General features: G+C 44.9%; 1 long non-coding RNA gene across 1 annotated transcript in view; it reads left to right on the top strand.

Moving 5' to 3' along the window:
- The window catches only part of LOC138582162 (uncharacterized), a 42,357-nt gene extending 22,913 nt beyond the window's left edge, over positions 1 to 19,444 (top strand). The window contains exon 3 of the long non-coding RNA XR_011304962.1: positions 19,366 to 19,444. This is a non-coding gene — a long non-coding RNA (uncharacterized lncRNA). The remainder of the gene's footprint in view (positions 1 to 19,365) is intronic.
- The last annotated feature ends 542 nt before the right edge of the window (positions 19,445 to 19,986 follow it).

The following is a 19,986-nucleotide window of genomic DNA, read 5'->3' as shown; positions in this document are numbered from 1 at the left end:
AGTTACTGTTGTTTACTTCACTTTCACTGCTCATTCGCTTTATTGCTTCAAACAATGTACCTTTCACATAGACTTTCAAGTGGGCTACTTCCTTTCACCAGACCACTCCATCACTTAGTATCCCTGATGTCATAGCTGTCCTTAATGAAAAGTTCATTCACAGGCCTGCCTTTCTTTGCATCTCGTTCACACGCGTGCAGCCTTCACTTGTGTGATATAATGTTGCTACTTCATTTGCTTTAACACACACAGGTCTCTCAGGTTGCCTGCCAACTCACCGGCTGTGTGCCTCTCTTTCTTGGTTTTGCTATTTCCAATTCATGAGTTAAGGTTAGTACCACAGGCTTGGCCTCATCTCCCCAACTCTGCCGTTCACTTGGAGGGTCGCTAGCGTCCTTGAAACCCAATGCAGTATTCACTTGTGGGATCTGGCCTTCTCCACATGTCTTTCACGGCCTGTTGGAGGTAATGACCTCCAGTAGGGAACTCTTGGGGTTTTTGACCCGCTGCTCTTGTCCCCTAGCCTGTTGCTCTGCTCCAGTAGGTGTGCCTTCATTCCAGAAGTTCTGCTTATACTCGTGTTTAGCCTTGCTCAGAGTGTGTCTTTATGTGTTGCCTTTTATTCGTATGAGGAGAGCTAATTGGTGTTAGGCGTATGCACTTAGAGTAAAGCGCATGACTTTGGCTGACCCGATTAACGGGACATGTCCAGTACGATGTGGGAGAGTTAGTCTGGTTACTGTCAGTCACCTTCTTCCTCGGACCAGTGTTTGTGTAAAAAGGGGGTGGGGGAGTTGGTTCTTCGGAAAATCCTAAAAAATAAGATCAGCCAGATAAACAAATGAGGGGGGAATATCGTGTCTCACCTTCAGTTACCTCACTCCCACTTCCTGAAGACCACTCACCCAGGTGATCCTCCTGCACTGGTCCACCACCAGGGTCTGTATCCAAAGGCAATGGCCACGCCCAGGGCACCTGAGAGAGAGATTCCTGGGTTCTAGCGGGTGAGAAACCCCGAGCTGCAGGTTCATAAAGCTATTAGAACACCCTCAGTATTTCATTAAATCAGAAAAGAGACAAATTATTAATAAATGCTGTAGAAGTTACTGGAAAGTAAATGCAGGTGTGAGTACTTATTGCTTGTTTTTATCAGGCAGGCAATTAGCATTGGGGAAGGGAGTGGAGTGTTTAAATGGGGAAAGTAAATGTCTGTGTGAGTAGCTGTTTTTTGTTTTAATAAGGCATCTAATTAGTATTGGGGGAGATTTTAAATGGGAAAAGTAAATGTATGTGTCTCCATTTGTGGTTTTAATCAGGCAGGGGAATGCAGGGGTAAAGTAAGAATTCTTCAAAGCAAATAGAACGAGTATTTATACAAGTATATAAACAAGCTTTTAAACAACATTTAGTAGGTTTTCCACGTTGTGGTTAAAGGTTGTATATAGTAAATTTACCTGTGTTAATGGAGCTTTGTTTTCTGCTCGTTGCTTCCCCGTATGATGTTTGTAATCAGGATGGTTGGCTTTGACAGTGCTTGTTGAGCATATATTATACTATACTTGTATTTACTAGTAACCATGTTCGTATTGTCTATACTAGCCACCATAGCATAAGTCCCACATCACATTCTGTTAGCTAAAAAAAAAATGATAAAATCGGAATGAGCGTAGCAGTTTAAAACCCCAAACTAGCGTTTTTGCTGCTCACAGCTCGGCCCCTTGGAGACCCAAAGCATGCCAACGGATGTGTTTAATGGACTGTATTAAAAACATTGTGAAGCATTACTATGTATGCAAGAAACAAAAATGCAATGTCCTTGCAATATGTCTTTCAACAAGACACTCACTCGCAGGGAGGTCCTTTTTTCTATGCTTTAACGGGGCCACGCTAGGCACGCATGCACAGCAACGCGAAAAGTTAACTGTTGCCAGTGCAGGTGCACAGTCAAGCCCCCAGACATTTTTCATAGGGTTGGCCTAATGAGGTACCTGGAAATCTTGGGGTGGCACACCAAAACAAACTGAAATTCAGCCATTGTGGGGGCCATCATTTTTTATAAGGGTGGCCGTGGCCCACCTTGGGCACTGGTTGTGCCACTGCAATTCCAAAAACGAATATGGGCTCATTAGTGAAGCAGCAGCATCTGACGGCAACAATTAACTTTGCGGCAGTGTAATGGGGTCATTAAAGTTTCCGGGCTATATCTTTTTATTTTATTATTTTTTGGATTTGTAGAGCGCACTTCAGACCACAGGCATCAAGGCGCTGTTACAGGAGCGTATCTCTGCGGGCTATACCAGTTTGTATAGCCGGCAGATTAGTCAATCGTGTTTGTGGAAACAACACTCGGGTGCTTTATGATATAGCCAACCAACAGTAGACTATACTGTCAAGTTGCCATACTGTCACTTTGAATAGGACATGGAGCCCACCTCCTTTTCTCACATTCTGCTACTTGAAGCTCTGCATTTGTAATTAGAAAGCAAAACTATGGGTAACAGAATGCAGAAAAACACACATCAGAGGATGCACCACTTACTCCCGACATGAAGGATAGTTTGATTCCTGCATTAGATCACAAGGCGTTTCAGGAAGAATAGTTCTCTTCAGTGCCTTACAAATCAAATCAATAAATATATTAAGCTGGTGCACACACCATCAGTTTAATTGTGCTCGTCACACATTGTCGTGCAAGTGCTACAGACAACTCAAGCTATCCGATGGCATATGTGAGCAGTACACACAGTTAAGCTATTGTGTTTTCTTTGGATTCTTATTCCTACAGTTCTGGACTTAGAGTAGAAAGAGCATACTGCACAGGTCCACACATGCAAACAAACAATGAAGGCAGGGCCATGGTGTGGACGAATATGTATATATCCACTCCAAAACCACCCTATGGAGTAAGTAGTGGTGGGAATGTCTGAGAATGCAAACTGGCTTTGACTGCGTAGTCATGATAAGATATGCCATTTATAACGCGCCTATACACAAGTGTTTCAAGGCGGGACGAGGCAAGGGAGGGGGAACAGAGGGAAGACAGACAACGATCCTACTAGGCCATTCAGATCGCGCAAGTGCACAGGAAGGGGCTAGGGGAGAGTGCGAGGGGAAGAGGGAGGGGACAGTGCAGTAAAAGGATAAGAGAATAAATAACTATAAGTAAAGTACGGCCAGCAGCTGGCAAGTGCAAGTGCAAGGGTAAGTGCAGGCATCACATGTCAAGTGTTGGTAAGGGACTTTAGGGATATAGAAACAACAGTCCCCAAGTGCAGGGTTGCAAGGAAGGCAATGCAGGTGTGCAACTGGCAGTGGAGGGGTCCTGGGCCCGAGATCAGAGGGTGGCCAGGTAGCCAGTGCAAGGTCAGTTTCAGCCGGGAAATCAGCAGGGGAGAGGGGGAGCGAAAGCAGAAGCAACGAGAAAGGTTTTTAGGTGCTTCCGGAACTGGACATGGTTCTCCTCAAGTTTCAGGGAGGCAGGTAGGCTGTTCCAGAGGGAGGCTCCCGCCGAAGAAAGAGATCTACTGCCAACTCGTTACTTGGAGAAGCGAATGACCCGGAGGGAATTGGAGGCAGAAGAGTGAAGAGCTTGAGAAGAAAGATATTTAGGAAGAGAGAGTTGAAAGTATTGAGGCCCCAGACCCCAGAAGGCCTTGTGGACAACGAAGAGGGTTTTGAACTTAATCCTTGCAAATAACTAGTCATAGCTGGATGGAGGTATTAGACATGGAACTGGGCCACTTAGCTATACCTACCATTTCTTTTAGGAATCTATCCCCCTCTCTACATATTTCTATATATCCGATGCCTCGTGGGACTCTAAGGCAAGTGAAATATGCCGTGAGGGTGAGCTGAGTCCAAAGTGGATTATACCCGCAAAACGGAGATGAGATGAGAGGAGAGGTTTAATATATATAAGGCTCTCCCAATGTCAAGCCTTAGATACTTCACCACTCCTGGCCTCCAGGCCTTCTTCGCCCAGGACACCTGCTGCTTGTAGATCAGCATTTCTATTAGGACAATTAAACTTCATTATTGCTTATGGGAGCAAAATGGCGTAAGCTAAAGAATCAAGACCGGCACAAAATCTCTTATTGTCCATCAGCCTATACAGGACCTCTGGTTCTGCATGTTTTTCAGTGTATGTAATTATTGACAAAAGTGGCTATAATTTTGTCGCCATTACAGGGCCTCAAAATGTTCTTGCTCAGAATTCTTTATGTAGACTACCATTTTATGGCTACACAATTCAAAATGATATGACTTCACATTGCATGTGGGAACTCTCATCATAGTTACACCCTTAAGATGTATTTTATAACTCGGTACACTGGGGATGGCCCTTCTTTGTGTCTGCATTAGCAAAGGTGAATGGATCTAGTAGATGGAATTTTGTGGTAATTCAGCAGTTTGCTGTAGCAAAGTAGCAGAATCTGTACACAATATGCACAGGACCAGAGATTTTCATATAGTTTTATGTCCCTCAGAGGTGCGATGACTACTTGATATGATAATTGTTGTATTACCCTTAGAAAGATTACTCATCAGGTCCTTCCTACCAAGAGTTAAATGTGTAACATCTCTCTCTCTCTCTCTCTCTCTCTCTCTCTCTCTCTCTCTCTCTCTTTCTCTCTCTCACACGCACACACACACACACACACACCACACATCTCTGTAGCGGGCCTTCAACACACTCAGCTATTATGCCATCATAATATTGCATGTTAAGGTATATGCTGATGTATATATCTGAACACACCACACTAAAGAATCACTAAATGATATGTAGAAATATGCTTCTCTCCTGGTGTGTTGACTTCTCAAACAGTTAATCATGGTAAGTCTGTGTTTGTCTTTGATTTTAAAACATACACAGTTGTTTCCCTTCCTTGTTTTATAATGTGTATACCAGCATATACATTTTTAGTACAGGCACTTTGTCGGCTTGCCTAGTAATCATATTTTGAAGTCTTTGTTGTTCCCTCTGCACTTCCAAAGGCAATCATATGTTTTCGTTGCCAGGTTCTCACAGAAATACCACCATAACTGTTTTCTGTTACTGGCAGTCGCAATGGCGGGCACTTTGCTTAATCATGAGTGGTGGAAACAGGTGTTAGTGTACCTTTATGGAAACACATAGGCCCCCTTTACGAACCTGAAGGAATTCCCGCAAGTGTGCTAATTCCTCCAGGTTTTGGAGGTAAAGTGAAGAAAATACCCCCAGGCAAGTGTTGAGGTATTTCCTCCACTTTACCTCCAAACTCGCAGTATGGTGGTGTGGTGGCTGTAAACCCATTCTTGCCACTTCCCCCCCCACCCTCATACAAGTAATGAACTTCATAGTATACTTCCTTAATTACAAACTACAGAAAACCTGGCCTAAAATCCAAGCTTCACCACATGACTGAAGTATGTGACCCTGGCCAAATCACTGTGCTTTATTTACCTTATCTGTAAATGTCGGTATTGCCTTGAAGTTATTCTTTTAGATTAGGCACTACACAGACACTCACTCTTGCTTGGCTTAACAGACTGCAGTTTCGCAACATGTAAGTTAATATTGGCCAGTTAAGTAGTGCATTCCACAGACTGAAGAGTCTCCTATGGCACGCTGTACTACATCAACATTGAGCCACAGGTCCCTTCTCATAGAGTGAGTAAGTACAAATTCAATCATATTAATGCTGACTTAGGCTCGTTGGGGTGGTGGTTTGAGAGCGCATCTGTTGTGTTTAGAGAACATGAAAGGATGTGATTAAGACTGACATACAACCTGCAAATGTAAGGCAAAAAAGGCATTGTTTCTGTTAACAGACCATAATAAAGTGCTGTTTACCAAATGTTCTCCATGTCAGTTGATTACATGCATAGCTTATCCTATTACACGCTCCCCAATATTATTAGTTTTGGCTATTAGGTGACACTTAAGCACCACATATAAGTCGAAGATATGGGAGATGACAGAAAACAGCTTCGTGTAAAGAAACATTGCCATTACAAAAACAGCGTTTTTGCTGGTGATAGTCTCCTGAAGATAAGACCTGTTTGAAGACTTTCACCAAACCCCAATTAGACCAATAAAAATGATCCCACTCACTGCACCCCTGCGGGGGACATCGTGGATGCTCAGGGTTGGATTGTCACACACTAGCAGATATTCATGCACCCGTCGACATGAGCCGTCACAAGCAAGCATGCCAATGTTTTGTAACTTCACTTTCACAGAAGCTAGTGTGAGAAAATGGTGCATCTCTGATGTGCGCCATTATTGAACAGTCAATCCCCTTCCATTGCTCTGCCAACACGTTCATACATTACATGAACAAAGTATGTTGCATTGCAGAAATCATCAAATGGTATGATACGCACCAAAATCAAAGTGTTGTTTGGATGTATGAGGAAAAACTATTTTTTGTATTTAAAAAAATGGGCATTGTGGAAAATAAAACTATAGCTACCATATAAGAATGCCCAATGATATGAGCCAAAAAGTCCAAATTACTACTACTCCAACCTGACAGTAAACATCTGGACAGTCCTTCCTACATATTTATGAGAAACAATGGTATGAGGGAAGGATTCATATTAGAAGAGAAAAGGTGACCACTGGTCTCTAAGCATTACAGCATGTGTAGGCTTCAGAATGTTCTTCTTCTGCAGTTATGGAGACAAACTCTTATCAAATAATGTGATGGCTGGAAGGTTATGAATTAGTCTTTACCACTAGTGTCTGCTCATGACAACTGTCCACATCATCTGTTTTCAGCCTGTCTGTGCCACTGCCGACGGGACAAGCCATATGCAAATCAACTGCTAGGCCACATCCCCTCTGCCTGCAAAAACAAGCACCCCCAGACGTGTTGTGGTCTTGTTGGGCATCCACAGTGAGGTTCAGATTTGTCCCAGTAGTGCAGCAAGCAAGGGCCCTCTCCACAACATGTATGGTGTTGCTTGTGGTCTTGAGCGGAAGGAATTTGACCTAGTTGTTCGGACAGGGCTGCCCTATTCATGGTGACACCACGCCTGATATGGATACAGTCTTTGTCCTTCCTGTAATGGCTTGGCAGGCTGAAGAACGATGGTTTTGGAGGGTTGAAAAGAGCAATTCCAGAGGTTAAGATTAATGCAACATCTTCCAGCCACCACTTGCTTTGTTTTGTTTTAGTCACCACCGAGAGTAACTCATGTGTTAGCGAGTGGCCACAGGGTTTAACATAGACTTGCAATTAAAGAAAGGCCCCCCACATTCCATTGTGCCCCATCTGCGATTTTGTGAATATGCTCAAATGGACAAAACTATGGGCCTCACTACCAGTTTGGTGGTATTCTGGTGGTAAATATGCCAAGAAACTGCCAAACCTCCTTACTGTTGCCGCCACTTGGTCCTGTGAAGTTACCACAAGATTACGAGGGGTGGTAATTCCCCATTTTTGCAGTCCATAGGACTCCATGGGCATTTTTGGCAGATTTACCACCAGCAGAATACTGTGCAGTAAATCTACCGATTTTCAGCAGTAAGGTGGAGGATTTAACTCCAGCAACAAGCAGGAGGTGAATATGCCACCTTACCCACGAAAATTGGCAGATTTACCGTGCAGCGGCACATTTGCCAAAATTATAATTTGACGGTGTGGGAAAAGTGGCGGTAAAGGAATTACCACTACTTGTTCCCAACAGCCAAACTTGTACGAAGCCCTATATCCTTAACTCCTCATCCTTTCATGAAAGCCGCTGGTAAGAGAGTCCCAGTGAGATGTGTTTACCTTTCATCAGCCCTAAGCCCCGACCCTTACACACCACCGGATGTGCACATTTCAGAAGGAAGGGTCAGGGTTTAGGGCTGATGAAAGGTAAACACATCTCACTGGGATAAAAAAGGCTACATTTGCACCCCATATCACTTCCACATTCCATCCCACACAAAGTCAGCAATGTGGGGCTACTTCACTATTGACAAAGCAACGAGCAACACTGGTTTGTTCCATGTCCCAGTCGAAGTTGTGAGCAAATTGGTGGTCACATCTGGGTGCACCGGGCCACTAGTGTGTATGACACCAGGGAGGCAATATGAGAATCAGTTCTGGTGGACTACCAGTGCAGAAACACACGATGCAAGATACAATGACAATTACAATGACCTTGAGTAAAGGAAGCATGTGTCAGGAGGGGCCTGAGGGTAGAGGCGTGCCCACTAAGCCAAAGGGAGAAAGGCACACAAGAAGCTGGATTTCAAGGAGTCCTGCAGACAAAAAAGGATAGGCAACATGTGCTGTGAATGGGAAAAGAGCGTCCCACGGAGCTTGGAAAACACCAGCCTTCTGAACAGACTGCTATTACAGTGGCTCACTCTGAATGCTCATGGCTCGGAGCAACAGCAGTGGGTGTCTGTATCTGAACTCTAAGGCACGAACAAGGTTCAGTACTCACAAGACTGAAGCCTGTACAGGTCCAGCAGGAAACGAACAATGACTGCTTCCTGAAACAGGAACCAGCACACTGTAAACAATGACAAGAAGTACAACACTGAAACACGACAAGAGAAGGGGTAGAGATTGCCTGCTGGAAATACCGCAGCCAAACTCTGTACATAGGAATTGCATAAAACACAAGTGAAGATAAGAACAGAAATATCGAGGGAAAAGGAAGTCAAAGAGAGCAAGGTTCAGGACAGAGAAACAGAAGAAAGGAAGGGCAGAAAACTAGTATCTAAATGCAGGGAACGCCGATCGGGAAACAGTACAGAGGAATCAATAATGGTAACTCAGGGCTGGAAAGACAAGAGAAAGCTAGCAGAGAGAAATTAAGGAAACAGTACAACCCTCTCCCAAAACCCCCTCTGGCAAACCCATTGGCCAGGTGGAGTCAGGACTTGGGCCTCTAGAGCCTGGCATCCTCTTCAAAAGCCCTCATGGGGCCAGTCCTGACACCTATTGCGCCAGGCTCATACACCATGAAAAACAATGTGCTTGGGCACTACTTTATTGTATTGTCAAGCAACATGGAGGCATCCACATAGCTTGGTTCCTAAGAACCAAGGTATGCGGTCTAGTGTTTTGGGTGTGGTAGCCTAGGGACTACTTGGGGCTATTTAAACTACACCCGAGCAAGACAACACGCTTCACTTTACTTTGCAGCTTGCAACGTGGCGCTCACCGTGTCCAGCTATTCCCTCGAACCTCGGAGAAGCAGAACCTGCAAGGAGACAAAAGGAACATCATTAGCAGCAGCATCTTACCTGCATTCTTCATCTTTAAACACTTGCAGCTACTGAGAACAGCTTCCTCGAATCTGCACGCCTCCCGGACAGAACGACCTGAAAGAGGAAGATAGAGGCAACATTAAAGAAAGTAGAGACATTTACAAATTACGAACTGCTCAAAAGGCTTACCTGGCTGGTCGCCTCTCGGCTGGCACCACTCCGGACATTCCACTCGTGCTGAAGAACACTGCGACCTACAAGGAAGGAAAACACAGGTTAGCAAAGGCAAGACTTTGCAGCGCTGCGCATAGTGCTAACTTACCGCATCATAGCGCTCTTAATGTGCCATCATTTACCAGCGGGCTCAACCAAGCCAGTTCACGCACTCAAGCTCCGGATACCTAAGGGAGAAAAAGAAACATTTTAAACAAAGAGAGGCATGCAGGATAGCAACAAAACTAAAGAACAGCAATAAGACATACCTGCACAATATCAAACGGGCCGGCGTCAGTGAAGTAACTGGACCGCACTCGCCCATGAAAGACAACGCGCCCCTGCAAAGAAGGCAGGACGGAGAGCACACCTAATTCTACCACAAGGTGAGGAGAGGGCTCCAGAGGGACTGAAATCATACGGGAGTGGAGGGAGGATACTTACCCCAGTCGGTCAGTCTTGAACACAGTCGTCCTGTATTTTCAGGCAGAACCTTCCCCGCAGACCACATCAGGGCAAAGCTGAGAAGCATACCAGCGAGTAACCCGGCTGGGTGGCGTCCCTGTGGATACCAGGTGAGCGTAACAGTAAGGCTGGATGTCATGCAGTTCAAATACTTTTGCATTTCAGATCCTAGCACCTCTCGGGTTGACTGGGCATCACATCTAGCTCTGTCTTGAGGGGCTAGGGGGGTCCTCATCCTTCTTCCTGTGACTATCTCGTGCAGCGCAAGATGATGGTCGGAGCCTGGTTGGTTCTGAAGAGCATAGAGTGCCAATGGAAGGCAGTGCAACCATCCCCTCTTTGGAGTAAGCTTCAACTTGGCTATCCTTTCCTTTAACAAGCCGTTGAGCCTCTCACAAAAATTCTATTACCTTCTGGATGATACGCCGATGAGAACTTGTGCTTTATACCAAGCAACAACCTAATCTGCTCAAAGACTGCATTTACAAAATGAGCCCCATTATCTGATCTCATTACTTCACACACCCCCCACCTAGGGAACACTTCCCTCACAAGGAATTTGGCCGCACAGTTAGAGTTTGGGTGTGTACATGGACCTGTTAATATTCTTCTAGAGAATGGACACACCACGACAATTAAGTACCTGTACCCTTTGCATACTTGAATCATGTTGACATAATCGACATGTAGATGCTGAAAAGGCCCATTTGGCCGGGGGATGACTCCTCTCATTACTTTTAACGTGTGCCCAGCGGTGAATTGCTGGCAGATTATGCAGTTCACCATGAAAAATGCAACATGCTCAGCTAAATTCGGTACAAACCAGGCTTCTGCGAGTGTTGCGGCTAGATTCTCTTTTGTTAGGTGCATCGGGTAATGCAATTGCTCCAATGCTATTTTTAGTAGGGCTACAGGCATTACTGGTTTACCATTGCTGTCTTGCCGCCATAATCCATCAGAGGGGTTTAAAGAACACCCCTGACATTTCCATAGGTTCTTCTCGTCCTGCAGTGCCTCCCCTTGAAGCTACATTAGTTGTGTCTGCCCCAAATTGCTATAGGCTTCAGGTATGGTTCGTGCCACCATCATTCTCTCATAGGTGCACACCACTTCCACTTCCATAACTGTCTCACTTTTGGATGCCATACGCTTGGCTTCTGTGTCTGCTGTGTGATTTCCGCACGACACAAAATCTGTCCCCTTCGTGTGGGTGGCACATTTAATCTGTCCCCTTCGTGTGGGTGGTGCATTTCATGACCGCTATGCCCACTGGGAGCTGTAGTGCCTTAATCAGCCTGTCCTATAAGGCTGCGTGCTGCACTGGTGTGCCGTCTGCTCAGAGGTAGCCCCTCCTTTTCCAGCGCGCTAAACCTGCATGCACTGTCTACGTCACACAGGCGGAGTCACTGTACACCGTTACTTCCTGGTCTGCGTGATTCTCAATGGCGAGTGTCAATGCCAATAATTCTGCAGCTTGTGCTGAATAATGAGATGGTATTCGTGCACTGACAAGTACTCCGAATTCTCTGTTTGCTATGTGTTTCATTACAGCAACGCCTGTATATCTTTGTCCGTCACTTTGTTCGATTCTCGAAGACCCATCAATAAAACCGATCTCTCCTCCTGCAAGACATTTTCTTTTACCCTTGGGATTTCATCATAGAATTCTTCATAGTTTGCTCAATCATGTATCCGCTCTCCTTCAGTGACTGGCTCTGCTATGAACGTGGCTGGGTTCACTGTTTTACATCGGACTATTTTGATCAATGGATTTGATATGATCACTTCATAAGCCGAAGCTCTCTGAGATGTCAATGTGCCATTTGGTTTCTCTAAAATGGCAAATAACGAATGCTCAACGTATAGCGTCATGGAACATCCCATTACAATGGTTGTCGCCTTCTCTATGGCGAACGTTGCGGCAGCTAAACTTTGTTCGCATGGGAATTGGCCTTTCATTACTGGGTCCAGGTTCCCACTGTAATATGCTAAGGGCTTGTACCCCAACGAGTTCTTTGAGCGAGCACGGCCATCATAATGTTGCCATCTGTGTGTGAAAACAGGTAGAATTCATCTGCATAATTAGGAATCCTGAGAACGTGAGCCGTACAAATCGCTCTCTTGAGTTCCGCAGACCCTTTTTAAATCGCCTCAGACCATTCAATCTTTTCCTTTGTCACCTGGGCCTTCTTTAGAGCCTGAAGCAAGGGCTTGGTATATGAGCTGTAATCAAAAACCCATGCTCTGACATAGTTGCACAGGCCTAGAAAGCTCTGCACTTGCTTTGTGTGTGGCTTAGCCGTGTTCAATATTGCTTCAGCCCTTTCTGGGGTCACCTTTTTTCCTTCATGAGAGATCAGCTGGCCTATGTACAGCAATTCCTGTTGACAATATTGTAAATTTTCCTTGTCAACCTTATAGCCTTTCTCAGCCAGTATAGTCAGTAGCTGAACAGAATCGAGTCTGCATTGCTCTTCTCTGGTACTGCAGATTAGAATGTCATCCACATACTGCAAGATGACACTTTCTAATGCAATATTACTTAGGTCCATCTGTAGGACTCTATTGAAAATTGATGGGGACTCACAGTACACCTGTGGCAGCCTCGTGCTTTTCAGACGCATTGGTCTGAACGTGAATGACGTCAGATCTTGTGAGTCACGGTGCAACGGGATTGAGAAAAAAGCAATTTTCAAGACAATCACCGTGAAATATTTTGCCTCAACGGGTATATTACATAGAATTGTAGATGGATTAGGGACTAAAGGGAACTCGGCTTTAGCAATGTCATTTATTGCTCGTAAATCCTGGATTAAATGTCAAGACCGCCCCTTTCATTTTTTGACAGGATAAACCGCCGTGTTACATGGCTACTCTGACGTCACTAAGATTCCCTGGTCCATCATGGCGGAAATTGTCTTTGTGATCCCTTCATCCGCCTCTCTGGACATGCGATATTGTTGGGCTCTCAGTAAAATTGCTCCTGGTTTCAGTTTAATTTTCACTTCTCCCACACCCTTCAGGAGGCCTACGTCATAGTGTCCTGTAGTCCATACTGAGACAGGTACTTTAGCTATATCCTCATCAAAATATTCCGGACGCTTCAGCGCCAACATCATTCTCTGAGGCACTTCTCTCCTGATCAATTTTACCCAAAATAAGAGTCTCACTTTCACCCTTGTCTCTTCTGAGTCTTGTTGCTCTTCAAACAGATCGTCATCGGTGACGTCAGTCACTCGATACCCTTCTTCAATGGCGATAATCGCGCACCATTGTCTGCCTTCATCATCGTAGCCTTCGACCGATGGTACTTTCCCTCGCACTGCCGCAGCATGTACCATCAAGGGAAATACTTGTCCCTCTTCTTCATGCATAGGTATTCTTGGTCTGAATAAAAACTCATCCGGGGTTCTCATAATTCTGTCTGCGAGGCCTGGTAATCTTGCCATAAGCACAGGCATGCCATATGGGAATGTTTCTGGCTCTAATGGTATAGCTCTCATGGCTATGTGTCCTGAGAATGCTCTAATCATTTCGCATACATTTGAGTAATGCATTCCAGGAGTGGAGCATATTATGCCCTCCTCCGTAAACGAAATTGTCATGTTTAATTTTGTTATTAAGTCTCGACCCAAGATGTTTACTGGGGTCTGGCGGGAATACAACAAAGGTACATTCATTTTGCACTCTCCTACAGAGAGTGGGAGTGTGTCTGTAAAGGGAACTCGACTGTGAGCTCCTGTAAAACTATGAGTATCTATGGCCTCGCCGGACAAGTAAAATTTGCCTTCTCGTATGCACAAGCGTGTTGCACCCGTGTCAACGAGGAAGGAATATTTTGTACCCCCTATAACGACATTCACCCTAGGTTCCCTGTGAGGGTCTGGTCTCACTGATAGGATAGAGCACATCAGGGTTCCCAGTGAGATGTCCTACTTTATATATAAGTTAGGCCCACTGTGCACGTGCAGATTTTCCCCATTCCCAGTGTTGCTTCCCCTTCTGGAGTTCATGACCTGAAATAGTTGCGGTTGTGCCTGTTGGGATTGCCCTTGTGGCAAATTCCCAATATTCTGTAGTTGCACCCCTTGCACTTGCTGCAGTACCGTGTGATTCTGTGCAATACCCTGTTGTGGGGCTGCAGGTGTATTCGCCGTACCTGCTCCCATTCCTTGGCTATTCTGCCACGCGCCTTGACTTCTGCACGTGCGCGCCAAATGCCCTGTCATTCCACACAGCCAACATACTGGCGGTGGTTGGATTATTTGTCCATTTGACATATCTGGATTGCCCATTTGCACACTTTGAAAGCCTCCTTGATTACTTTGGAAACCAACTTGATTGCTCTGCCATCCTCTTCCTCTGAACCCTCTTCCGCTTGGGTAAAACCCTACGTTACCCTGGTTGTTCTGCTGTGGATTAGCCACCTGTTACATGTTTTGTTCAGCTGGGTTAGTAAGCATGGCTCCTTCGAGAGCATATTTTGATTTTTTTCTTTTGCACCAGCTTTGCTTCCTCATCCTTTCGAGTCGCCTCCTTTTTCTGATTCTTTTCTTGCAACGGTCTACAGTAGTGTGTGATAGTTGACTGTATTTCTGCCCAAGGTTTGGCCTCAACTCCTACTAATTTCTTGAGCTGTTTCTGCACTGGTTCTGGCAACCCTGGGCACAATATGTGATAAAATACAGGTATAGATTTTGTCCAAGATTCATGCGTTTCGAGTACCCATGCGTCTTGGAAATTCTGGATATAAAGTTACAGATCTTCTGATTCCTTCATTTTTCGAGTCATTATAGCTCCCATATCGGAAGTGTCTGGGTAAAGCACTCTTAGAGCTTTCCATACTGCAGCTCTGCAGTTGTTAAATGGCGCTCCCTCGTGTGCAGTTTTAATTGTGGTTACACCAGGGTAGCCTGACCGTGTCCACACATCGTCTGCTCTTTCACCAAGTATGGCGATCAGGAGACCTTTAATGTCCCCTATAGCTAGTGTGTTTCCTCCTGTCATTTTTTCTAACTCATGTATCCACTTTTTGGCTCCCGATGTCAACATTGGAAGCTTGTTCTTCAGGTTTTCTCGATCCATGTGTGGCCATGGAATATACTTTGGTCTTGCTCCCCCCTTTTCTAGTAGCGGAAATTGAAATGCGCAGCCTTCTTTCTCTTCTCTCACAGCTCTCCTCTCTATCGCAGGGGTAATATTCCTGCATCGCCGTCTGCCTGGCAATGTCCTCAATCTGTCTACATAGGCTGGTGACAACACCCCCCTCTGACCATGGGGTGTTCCTTCATGCCGATCAGACTGTGCGGCTGACTCTGATGTCCTCGGTGCGGATTCGCTAGCCTCTGACCATCGTGCCCCTTTGTCACTTGGGAGGCGAGTTTCGTGCTGTCTCCCTTCTTCATTTGCCTCACGCTCCGTCTCCTCTCCTGAGTCGGACGTTGGTTGTTCCCAATTCACGCAACTCCTTGTGTCATCATAGTTTCTACTGATTTCTAATCTGTCCAGGGACAGTTTCCTACTCCCACTACTTCGGGTGACATCCTCAGTGTCGTACAGCTGAGTGCTTTCCAAGCGCTTGTCTTCCCCCTCTCCTTGGGATATTTGTTCTAGCCCCATTTCATCATATATTTTATCGATCGCTTCCCCGATGCTTCTGGTGTCAAAGTCATCTTCAATATTTGCCCTAGACGTGCCTGGTACTGAGTCGTACACAGGAAAGAATTCTTCAATGTCTTCCCAGTCTGCCACTGGATCAGGTTTTTTAACTTCCCACTCCAAATATTCGAGATCACGTGCCCTCTGTCTACGTTTACGTTCGATGTCATCTTCGAATTCTTTGCGCTTCCTCGCCTCTTCTCTGACTCTATCTTCTTCCCTTCTCTTTTCATTTCTACGTTCACCTGCTCTTCGAACTTCCTCATCCCTTCGTCTCCTTATCCTTTTTTCACGTGCCCTTTGCTCTTCTTCTAACTTTTGCTGTTTCTGTCTGTCGTGGTCATAGGCTGCTCTCTGTTTGCGATCAAGCTGCTTTTCATGCTCTTCGCAATATAGCTGTTCTCGCTTCAGCCTATCTTTCCTTCTTATCCTTTTGTTCGTTAACTCCTTCTCTTTCTCCTTTCTCTGTGCCTCATCTAACCTCTCTTTAGGTCTCACATCATCACTTCCTTTCCCATCGAGTTTCAATAAGATTTGTCCACCCATCCATTCGTCTTTTGCGAATGCTATCTCACCAGTTCTGTCTTCACTTCCTTTCCATTTCTTTCCCTCTCTCTCCTTATTGAGAGATGCACTTGTCTGGACGAATGTACAGAGCACTGACTACATGACTGGAACTCTGCAATGGGTGTCCTTTACCAAGCTACATACTTCAAAGACAACAAGCTGTGACAATCGGTACTGAAGGCTGCCATGCCCTGCTGCCTCATCTTCTCACACACCAAGCTGGCATGCAGTGCTCTGCACGCAGAGTTTTGACTAAGCAAAGTGTCATATATTCACATAGAACTTGAAAGGGTTATCTCAGAGTGGATTGCTTCTCACTCTCTTAACATTGGCTCTCTTAACATTGGCTCTATCACAGCAGACAATAGCAGCTATGTTGGGTAGCCCTGAACAGGCTGGGATAAGCCACATTCCATCTTTTGGGCATATGATTAATCTTGTTGCGACACTGTGCTGAAAGACCTAATGCTTGATGTCATACTGCACCATGTTTGCAATATAGGCGAACACTTCAGTCGCTCTTACACTATGTGCTATTCATTGGCCTGTAATGCATTATCTGATTGAATGTAATGTTTCAATTAAATGACACAATGCCAGAATAATACTTTAGTAATTACTGTTCAACGAAGAAAGCAAAATGGACCATAGGTCTCAGAGTGCCGGAATAACGGAAGACATTATTATCCCACAGAGTGATACTCAATTTATCAACCACAGAAGGATAAAAGGCTGAGTTGGCCCAGCTGGGATTTGAACCTGCCACAGCAGGATGCACACAGATATCAGGGGAAAGCACTTAGCTCGCTGTGCTAACTGACTGGCAATGCCGCCTCCTCCTGCTGCTAGGTAATAGTGGTTTCCTCAATTCCTATTTAGCAGCAGAGGAGCGTGATGCAGGCACTGCTGGGCATCAAACATGCTTTAGTCAACAGCCAAGATCTGGGACACCAGACTTTCATCTGCTGCCACTGCACAGCTTGCAGGTGGTATCAGGTTCTGATCCCCCTACTATGGTCATGTGCTGCTCCCACTACCACCAAAAGAAGCCGTCCAATCTGAAGTGTTGGTAAATTTAAAAGTTGTAACCCTTGGGCTCAGTTAACTACTCACGACCAGTCGTTCCAAACATTGGCTCTGTGTATTTTGGTGTTGGAAATTCTCTGTGCTATGAGTTTGCAGGCTTTCATTCAGCAATGCAGGTTATTTGCTGGTTTCAAGCAAAAACAATGAGGATGAAATCTTTTGGAAATGTTCACTTGGCCAGGTTTCTCATATGCTTGGTATTTTCACACGGTGCCAGCATTGCCCTGTGCCATCAGATGAAAGAACAAAAAGTATTTCTCAGAAACCTCTGGCCAGCGCAGGACCCAGTTACCACACAATTTCAGGAATGGTGACTCTGCATGACCCATGTCGATGGATAGACCCCAGCACCGTGGCTTACAACATAGTAATTACAAAGTCACCTAAGGTACCAATCAGACATTCATGTTTTCCTCAGGGTCAGGCAACTTATTCAGAAATAGAGGAAGGGAAATTGTCTAGGGGATATATTCTGCTTGTTTTCTATCAAATGTGCCACCCAATGTGGACCAGCACATTTGAGACCAGGGGAAGGCATTCTAACCAAATGCGAATTTCCCTTTATTGATTAAAATAATAACTTGGAGGGGGGGGGCTTCTTCAAGGACACATTTGGGACTAATCCGAATTCTGTGCAGTCAACCTCGCACTGAGAGTCAAAGATAATGAAGCCTAGTGCACAAACACCAGTAGGAGGCTGCAGTGACCCATCCCTGCCTTGCAACACACAGCTCCAAATACACTAATAAAGGGCTTTTAGTCCACCCCACGGGCATTTAAAGACATTAGCACCCGGGTGGGGAGAGCAGCCAATCGGGTTCCATGAAATACGGACTGAAAAACACTAATATCAGCTCGCATCCAGCACCGCAGGCTGCCATCTTCCCGCACCCTATCATTTTTCTTTTTTACTTTTGCCCAACACCCCTCCCCAGTCTCACTTGCCGGATTGTTACGGCAGCGGCACCTTGCGCCGCCGCAGCAGCTTCCCTCCTCGCTTTTCTGGGAGCTATGGCAATAGAATAGGTGCTCCATATGGAACCCTGCCTCTACAACCATGGTGGCCATTTTGGATAAGTATTTTCATTTATTGAACGGGACGCACACAGCATCCCATGCCATGAATGAAAATACTTTTTTTTAGCACTCTGTGCTACCGCTTTGGTAACCCTGGTGCTAATGGCTCGTTAACTGCCCTCGCTTCACTCGGCCGTTAACTAGGGCTGCTGGGCCGTAACCTTTCGTTCCAGCCCTTGGAAGGGGGTGCTAACACCACAATAATACCAACATTATGAACACAACATGTGGAACAAAAGTATCAGCTGACACCTGCTTAACCCACACAAAAGCTGAGGGGGTGCATAGAGTGATTTATATGCTCTTTCTTTTTGGCGTTCACTTGAGTTTACATTTTTATTCTTGTGTATTTTTGTAAAATATATGTATCTGATCATTTGCCATTGTTTAAACCCTGGCTTCAAACACAAACAGCATTAGATTTCCTTTCAATGATTTCTGATTCTGGAGACAGGGAGGGTGCAAAGGAAGAATGCCCAGATGTAGATTAAGCAGGCAGCTAGCACATGGCATGCGAAAAACGAACCAAATACCAACAAACACACGTATGCATGTGGACGTATGCCTTTACATTTAAAATACATGCCTTTTTCTGCGTTTTAGCAATTACTTTAAGTGTAGGAAAAGACCAATGCACTAAGCATCTTACATTTTTGGTTACACGCCCATATGAAGCAAGGATTTTTCAACACTGCTTCGGTTTTTAAACATGCTCTTTTAAGGTTTTTGATTTAGACAGGCTGCGGTTGCGGTGCTTTGTCTTGCTGTGTTTATCCATTTTTATGTAAATGTAGAGCATGCCCCGGCCACTGGAGATGAGGATTTGATAGAGAGGAGGCACAACATTCGCTCGGTGAAAACAAGTACTTTCCTTATGTATGGGCGGTCTGTGACGTTGCCCAGGGTTCTGAACCCATGGGGACGCCGCAGGCACCAGCTGCCACGTGCAGACTGAGTAATAAGGGACCTGGTTCACAAATGGTTTTTCATTGGGCTTTTTTCCATTGAAAAGCTCATTATCGCATTGTGAATCAGGGCCACATTTATTCTAGAGGAGCTAAACTGAATTCAGCTGAGGCTAATTTTTCTTTGTCTCCTAGCAAGGCCACACCGTCACCTCGCAATTCCCTGCATCGCTCGAGATAAATGAACCCACCTGCTCAGGGGACACTGCACAGTAAGTCCCGCCAGGGCTTCAAATACTTAAAACTGTTTGTTTTGGAGGAGCTTTTCGAGTGGAGGCCATTTACACGTGATGGTCAATTTAAGTAACGATTGTTTTGGATAAGACATAGTTAAACTTTCTGTGATAGTCTACAAAAGGTACATTTTATTCGGAACGCACACAACTCTCCAACGAGCTGCCTACATGATGCCTTCTTCACTAAATATCAGACAAAACAAGTTTTAAACAATTTCTTTTATTTTCACGTTATTAGACATGCGAAAAAGCACTATTTTGTTAAATGTCATATTTTCCTTGCATCATATATGACGTATTACCTTTTCACACATTATAATTTGTTTTTAGATTTTAAGTCTTGAATGTACAGTTGCAAAGCCCATCGCTCATATTTTTTATCCTTTCACTTAATTGCATTCTGGTATTTATAGTCTTCTATTTAAGATGGGAAGAAATAATGCTACTATAGTTCCCTTTATGCTTAACACATTTATATAACGATATATACATTTGTCTACGTGTTTTATTATGATTGTGC

Source organism: Ambystoma mexicanum, chromosome 3q, assembly GCF_040938575.1.
Source record: "Ambystoma mexicanum isolate Mex_15411 chromosome 3q, UKY_AmexF1_1, whole genome shotgun sequence".
In the NCBI taxonomy this organism is placed as follows: domain Eukaryota; kingdom Metazoa; phylum Chordata; class Amphibia; order Caudata; family Ambystomatidae; genus Ambystoma; species Ambystoma mexicanum.
Note: the sequence above shows the minus strand (reverse complement) of the source record. Positions and strands in the feature narration are given on the sequence as shown.